The sequence below is a fragment of the Meriones unguiculatus genome, chromosome 4 (assembly GCF_030254825.1).
Source record: "Meriones unguiculatus strain TT.TT164.6M chromosome 4, Bangor_MerUng_6.1, whole genome shotgun sequence".
Taxonomy (NCBI): Eukaryota; Metazoa; Chordata; class Mammalia; order Rodentia; family Muridae; genus Meriones; species Meriones unguiculatus.
In genome coordinates this window covers 126382225-126390048 of record NC_083352.1, presented here as the reverse complement: position 1 = coordinate 126390048, position 7824 = coordinate 126382225, and the positions used below count along the sequence as shown (strand labels likewise).

At 44.9% G+C, this 7824-nt stretch overlaps 1 long non-coding RNA gene across 1 annotated transcript; it reads right to left on the bottom strand.

The window, feature by feature from the left end:
* Positions 1-588: 588 nt before the first annotated feature.
* Positions 589-7275, bottom strand: LOC132653541 (uncharacterized). The gene is made up of 3 exons (XR_009591271.1): positions 7253-7275; positions 3622-3711; positions 589-726 (listed from the first exon to the last, which is right to left on the bottom strand). It is a non-coding gene; the product is annotated as an uncharacterized LOC132653541 (long non-coding RNA).
* Between the last annotated feature and the right edge of the window lie 549 nt (positions 7276-7824).

Below are 7824 nucleotides of genomic sequence, written 5' to 3'. Positions count from 1 at the left end.
GGGGGAAAGTGTAAGGAAGTAATGAGGACAAACATGATCAAAATATACCATAGGCCAGGTGAAAATGTCACAATAAAATCTACTATCTTTCACAATCACTGTCCCCTAATAACATATATAATAAAGCAACTGAGGAGTGCGCACATGTCACACACAAACAGTATCATACCGTAGGTGGGATAATTTGGGTACACATATTTTGGCATTTTCAGGTATTACAGAACCTAACCATATACCGGCATCATGTCTAGATTATCTATAATTCTTACAACAGTGTAAATGCCATGACATAGTTCTCAAATGTATTTTTCAAGAGCAACTACAAAATATATTCTGCACCAGTAATTACATATTTTTTCTGAGCATTTTTGCCATGTACTTGGTTAACTCCACTGAGGCACAACTCCTAGGTAAGGTGAACTGGATACACCCTTTTACCAAATGCCTAACGTTGGCCTGTGGCTACCCATACAAAGAGGCAGACACTGAAGTCAACCAAAGATGCTTTAATGAAGCTCAGGAAACTGCAGAGGTGGGCACATTCACCTTCATGTTTTTCGGCCTTGGCCTTGCAGTGTTAATTCAAATTCTGTGAAGTATGTGTTGTATGGTGGTCCAACACGCAGCAGTGCTCGTGATGCGGGCACCAGTCGGAATAGATCACTTCATCCCAGTGGCATTCGTGACGGCAGATACCATGAGAATGCGAGCAGCTATCATGTTCCCCTATTCCAGAGCAAAAACAAGGACACCTGCATCAGTCCTGAGGTTCCAGGTAGAGGCCAGAGGCCCAAGCAATAGAAGGGAGGCAGTGGAAGGAGTGGTCACCTCTAGAGGTTTAGGGACCTCCCTCACATCATGTCACATCCTCTAAGGACACTCAGTACCAATCCCAGCCCTTCAGAAATGTTTCCTCTTGGAAGTGCAGTGACTTACATGGCTTAAAAACAACAATGGGTTATGAGGTTAACAAAATGAACCATCAGAACCTATCAACCCGGATTTGAACTCTTATCTGTGTCCAAAGCCAGCTGGTAGACCTTGAGCTGGTGGCTTCCTTCCTAAGAATCTGTTTCCTCTTTTCTACAGATGTGAATGTCTCAGAAAGCTCAGTTGGTGCTTGCCTAGCATGTGTGAAGCCCTGAGTTCCAGCCTTAGCATAACATAGACTGGGCATGTTGGCCCATATTACTAGTCTCATCACTCAAAAGATAGAGGTAGGAGGATCAAGAATTCAAGGGCCTCTTCAGCAATACATGATAAGTTCGAGAGACCAGCTTCAGCTACATGAGACCCTGTCTCAAAAAAAAAAAAGTCAAATGTAAATAAAATTAATCAGTTATTGATTGGTATAAAAACACTAGTATTAAATATATCCACCTGTGAAATTATAGGACCTCAGCAAAGATTAAGCACTTTAAGATATTTTACAAGGAAAAATAAAAACAAAACCAAGAACTAGAAAAAGATCATTAGCAAATATTGAAGAATAATGGCTAAAGAAAAATACATGGTTGAAAGCATATTTAAATGAAGAAGAAAAGACCCACACCTAAGCAAAATGCACACAATTAATAACCATAGGGAGCCTGACCCAAGTACTATATCTACCATAGAACCCATCCGCTCAGGGAACATCACAGAAGAGGAATGGAAAGACAATAGGAGACAGAGGACCAGGACACTCGCTGCTAAGCACCATCTTCTAGACATGACTGGGATGCTAAGCCCATGATACCCTAACACTATGGCTACATAAATGAGCCCTACATGACCACACAAGTAGACATACTACCACTGATCAGAGAACTCTCACAGGGCCTCACTCCCTAGAGGAAGAGAAATCGGCAATCCATGGTGGCTGAGGGGGGAAGAAGCAGTTTTCTCCAGGGACCAGCTCCCTGATCAGCTACCTTAAGTGGTCAGCACTAAACACACATACATATCAGTATCACTGTATGAATGAATTCAGTAGATTACACACACACACGAACGCACGCAGGCAGAGAGGCACTCACACACGTGGACACAAGAGGTTCAGGTTATACTAAACTTATTGAAAATAATGCTTTATGCAAGAATAAAGACTGATGTCATGTATTCAAGCTAGTCACGCCTTCCAAAGACAAAGGACAACAAGGGACTCTTCACATCTGAAACTGGAAAACTGTTGGCTCCATGTCCTTCCTAAGGAATCTAACAGGGACAGAGCTTCAGACCAGCAAATTGAACACAGAATTAACTGTTAAGTGCACAGTGACTTGTAGAACTCTCACTAAATGACAAGTTAAAATCAGGCCGCCAGTACTCAGTGACAGAATGGTGGTCTATCATGAACCACAAAAATACAAATACAAAATGACGGTGTAAAAGACTCCGCGGCTAAACGTCCTGACGAAGAGCCACCCAGCACTGTGCAAAGATGTGGTACACTGAGAACATGTGCGGACATGGTCCAGGGCCTGAGACCAAGTTGCCGCAGAGGTATTTGTGGGAAGAGACAGTGAAAGGAGGAAGAAGGGTCTATCCCACCATTGCTAGCTGCCCGCTGTGTGACTCAGTGGCAGAGAATTTCCCTAACATCCATGAGTCCCTTGGTTCCATGCAAACCATGGCAAAAAGAGAAAGAAAGAAGGGAATATAGAAGTAGGTTATGAATTTAAATCAGAAGCACCAATAGGAATTCATGGGTTCTTATTTTTAAAAAGTTTTTTTCCCCACCACTCTGGTGACTGCAAAGCTTAGAAACATTAGCCAGCCAATAGGAATTAGAAAGCATAATTGTGAAGAGCATTTTTGGTCAAGAGACCACAAAAGAAGTCTGAAGCATCCTATCACACAACAGACTGAGAAAGCTATGAAAGACAAGAAAGACAATATTACGAAGATCAACACCTCAGATCCAAGGCTCTCCCTCTGCCTTGACTAGGAGTTTGTCCTGCAGGAGGAATGATGGGAGCAATAAATTCGACATGTGACTCAGAACAATTAGTCTGAAGTCTGTGGGTTGAAAGCCAGACGAGTCAACAAAGTGAGCTCCAGGACAGCCAGGGCTGTTACACAGAGAAACCCTGTCTCAAAAATACAGGAGAAATAAACACAAACCCATTAGTTTAAAACAAGTCAATTTAACTGAGTAATGCTGCATCCACTGTCTCCTGAATCCAGCAGTTATTGAGGGAAGAAGAAAGGGAAGGATGAAAGTAGAAACCCTGGAGGCCTAACCCTTTCTCCAAGCCAGAACTGTATCTCAGATCATGGGAAACTGATGAAATTGGCTTCCAGGTTTATATGCAATCCCTGCAGCTCCACCTCCCAACTTTCCTACCAACAGAATAAAAGGTTCTGGAACTCTTCTGATGAATTACAGGAAACAAAGAAGCTGCCTAAATTGCATACCAAGATTACACTATTCTCAGTCTTGATCTTTCTACCTAATTTTTTGTTATATAAATGTTAGAAATTAGAAAATGGAAACACAGAGAAATCAGTTGCCCAGCAGGTTTTATCCCAAGATCTGAGGCTCTTCCCACTGCCCCAGACAAACAGCCTCAACCCATCCCACCATCCACCCAGACCCACTCTCCAACTCTGTCCCTCCTCTGAAGGGGGCTAGGTTACCTGGAATGACCTGGGACTGAAGCAGCAGCAGAGCCATGGCCAACACCACGGTCTTCATGGCCTTAGGAAATCCAAGGAAAAGACCTGTGTCTAGAAAAACACAAGGCACTGGGTGAGAGCTCTAGATGCCTGCTGCCTGTAATCAGCTGGGACACGTGTTCTCAGAGGTCCACAGGTACACTCTGCCTCCCCACCCCAGGCCTTTACACCCACAGCACTGACCACACACTCCTAAGCTAACACTCCCTTATCCACTCAAGGACCAGCAAGATTAACTCCTACAATGGCTGGACTATACCACTGTAAGTATATGTCAGTCTTTACCAAAAGCCAACCCAGAATCCTCTACTCTGGAGGTAAAGGAGCTTATGAGTCCAACGATGTAACTGAGAAGCTATTCACATTTCATGGAGGCTGAGGGATGGAGATAGAGTTTTTATAAAGTGTGCCCCTAGTACATTGTCTATGCTCCATGAACAGCCCCACATCCATGAGTCTATGGGCAGCACAACCTGGAGTAGCTGAGATAGTTTTAATAGGGTGAGGCTGGAGAGACCATTCAGTGGTTCAAATCATAGGCTGCTCTTCTAGGAAAACTCACTTAGGTCCCAGAAACCACATGACAGCTCACAACTGTCGGCAATTCCAGTTCCAGAGGATCCAACACCTTCTTTTGGAATCTATGGTCCAGGTGGTGCACAGACACACATGCAGACAAACACCCACAACCCCCCCCCCACACACACACACTATAATAAAATATTTTTTAAGCAAAGACAGACATGCAGTTGGGCGGAAGGTAGGGAGGTGGGAGATGGAGCTGAGGGAAGTCAGAGGAAGGAGTAGTGGGGATATGCTCAAAATGGATTTTCTGTGCATATAAGATTTTGTAAGAATTCATGAAAATATTATATGTAAAGTGTTAATACATATAAAGATCCTCAGCACTGCATGTTTCTAACCACGGTCTATAAAGTCCTACACTGACAGCTCATCCAGTAAAATGCTTGCCACACAAGCATGAGATCTAAGTATGATCCACAAAATTTATATTAAAAAAGCAAAATCACAGTGCAGTGGTCTACACCTTTAATCCTAGCAATCAGGAGGCAGAAGCAGATGGACTTCTATGAGCTTAGATCTAGCCTGGTCTACATATGGAGTTCTAGGACAGCCAAGACTACAAAGTGACAACGCTATCTCCAAAAAATAAAAAATTAGATGTAGGCATGGTGGTAGACACTTAAAATCCCTGTGCTGGGAAAATGGAGACAGGCACTCTAGAGCCCTGGGGCTCACTGGTCAGCCAGCCTAGCTGAATCAGCTTGTCCCAGGACAGTGAGAGACCTTGTCTCAAAACACAAGCTGACGGCTCTTGAGAAATGACAGCCAAGCTTGACCTCTGGCCTCCACACATCAACTGCACATATCCAAACCCAGATGTCATGGTTCTAAGGTAGCTTAGATGAGCCACTTTTAAATTAAAAACAACAACAACAACACACTTTTTAAAAAGAAATGTTACCTGGGCATGGTGGCACAAGCCTTTAATCCCCATATTTGAGAGGCAGGAGCAGGTAGATCTACACAGCAAGTTCCAAGACTACAATGAGGGACCTTGTATCAAATAAACAAGCTAAACAACATAAAACAAGCTAAACAAACATAAAAGAACTGTTTTCTTTTTAGTTACAAGCATATGCATTCCTGTGTGTGGGTATGTGCACACGAATGCAGTTGCCCTAAGAGGCATTAGATCCTCTGCAGCTGGAGTTACAGGCAGGTGTCAGGCACCATGGGTGCTGGACACTGCACTCGGGTCCTCTGGAAGAGCAGGACACACTCTGAACAGCCTTCGCTCCAGCCAGACAAGCTCCTTTCTCCAGGTGCTCTTCTCCATGGGAACTAAGAGAAGACACTGCCCACACTTTCAGCAGAGTGAGTTTATCAAGATGCTCTCTATCAAAGAAAAGCGCTCCCACTGCCTGAAATGCTCAGTTTTAGGAAGAATTTTGGCACTGAAGCCAAGAAAGGTAGAAATTAGTCAGCTAATTTTCCCAGCTGAGCCCCCTTGTTCTGTGATCTTAGAGTAAATACTGTTTTCTCTTTACAAACAGTCTGAACAGTGAGCAGACTGGAATCCTACAGGGGCCAAAACACTCAGGCCAACCCACTGTGGTTCCCAGGTAGCTCCAGATACACAGAAAATGAAATCTACAGAAGTCTAAAGTTTTGTAACAATTGTGGGCCCAACTACAAGGGCTTATGTCTAAAGTCAGTCCCAGGGCCATGATCCCTAATCTTCAATTCTGTACAATTTCTTTCCCTCAGCTGCCTCAGCAAGGTTACATGGAGATCCAGGTAAGGGGTCTAAGAAATGCACCCCAGCCTGGATATCTTTCTTGACAAACTACAGACTATCCTTGATTCCACTGCTGATGGCAGCCTTGGCTCTCTTCTTGGAGCTGGCTTCACAGAATCTTAGTGCTGGCCCCACCCAGCCTTAGGAAGACTGGTTACAAGGAGTGTGGGGGTGATCTTGGTTTTCAACTTGACACACTTGGGAAGAGAGAACCTCAGTTAAGGATTTGCTCCATCAGACCGGCCTGTGGGCCTGTCTATGTGTCATGTTCTTGACTGTCATTTAACACAGGAGAGACCCAGCCCCTGTGGGCAATACCGTTTTTAGCTATGTAAGGTAGTTAGGCAGACAGAAACAGAGACAGAGAAAGAGAGAGACAGGAAGACAGAATAAGTAGAATATATTCCCAATTGTCTCCATTTCAGCTCCTGTCTCTGGGCTCCTGCCTTGAATCAATGATGGGCTATAATCTCAAAGCCAAATAAACACTACTCAAGTTGCTTTTAGTCAGGGTTTTCATCATAGCAAGAGATGAGCTTAACTACGATAAGGTGGTCTAGAGTGTTCTCTCCTCTAGACCCCAGAAGCAGTCCTAGCCCTTGTGTTCCCCAAAGAGAAGTCAGACAGGACACAGCAGTACAGAAAGCAGCCAGGGGTTTCCTTAACTCAGCAGGGTAAACCACGGTGCACACTTTACAGCAGGAGCCAGCTGAGCCAAGCAGAAATGGTGCTGATCCTGGCAATCACCGGGCTTATGGCTCCCTTCTCTCTGTCACCCTCTCTCTCCCCTGTGCCTCCTCCCAGGTGCAAACTCCCAGGAAACAGATGAGCTCTTCTTGTCAGCCCATTTTACCCACAAGGCAGTCTGTCTGTTAAAAGTAAATATACGCCATTCAAGAATATATACAAGCGTTTAAATTGCCCCTAAAATGGCAAACTTCACCAGGGGAAAGGGTAACTGAGGTCTGGGCATGCGCCCCAGGGGAGGCCGTCTCCCGAGCTGGTTTGAACTTAATTAGACCAAGTCCAACACCATCGAATTTCGTCAACTCTTCTTTGGGGCCATCAGCTGGCCCAGCCAGAGACACCACCACCTCTCTTTAAAATCTGTTGTGTTAGCCACCAACCCTGGCTTTTGGGTCCAACTGAGACACCTGGGGTGAGAGTGGGGTTCTGTTAGTCTCTCCCGAAGCTAATCCCCTGCCGAAACAACACTCTCCCATCCTGGGTCCCTGAAATAATCGGGAAGAAGGTAAAATGTTCTCAAACCTTCGAAGTCTTAGTCCTTCCTGTTGGGCAGACTGACTGATATATTTAAATTCCTTTACAAGGTTGTTCTTTGTCTTTCGAACGCCTGAGAACTGTAGAATGTTCCATTCCAGCAAGCTCTGAGCGACACAATGGCTTCCAATGACCTTGGACAGTCAGCTACGTCATGAGAAAAGGCAGGAGGGCAGCGCAGAGATAGACAGCTTTATAAGTTAGTCCTGAGGTTGTAGCTTGGGAAACAAATGGCATTGGCTCCCACGAAGAAATGGGGGAGACAGCAAGTGGCTACATTCTCCTGCAGGGCCAAGGGAAGGAAGGGAAAGATGGCAGTGATGCCTCTGCACAGGAGACTCAGTGCTGAGTACAGGAAGGGCAGGCTGAGCCCACAGCTCTTAGCCTCTTTATTCTGTGCACGGATTCCCAGAAGAATGAGCTACCCCTGCCTGCAGCATGATTCCTCGGGAATGGGGGTGGATAAGAAACAGGAAATAGTTCTTTCTTCCCACACAGCAATCATCCCCTTCAGCAAGAAACACGGGAAAATTCTAAGACAGAGAACTCTGGGTTTTGAA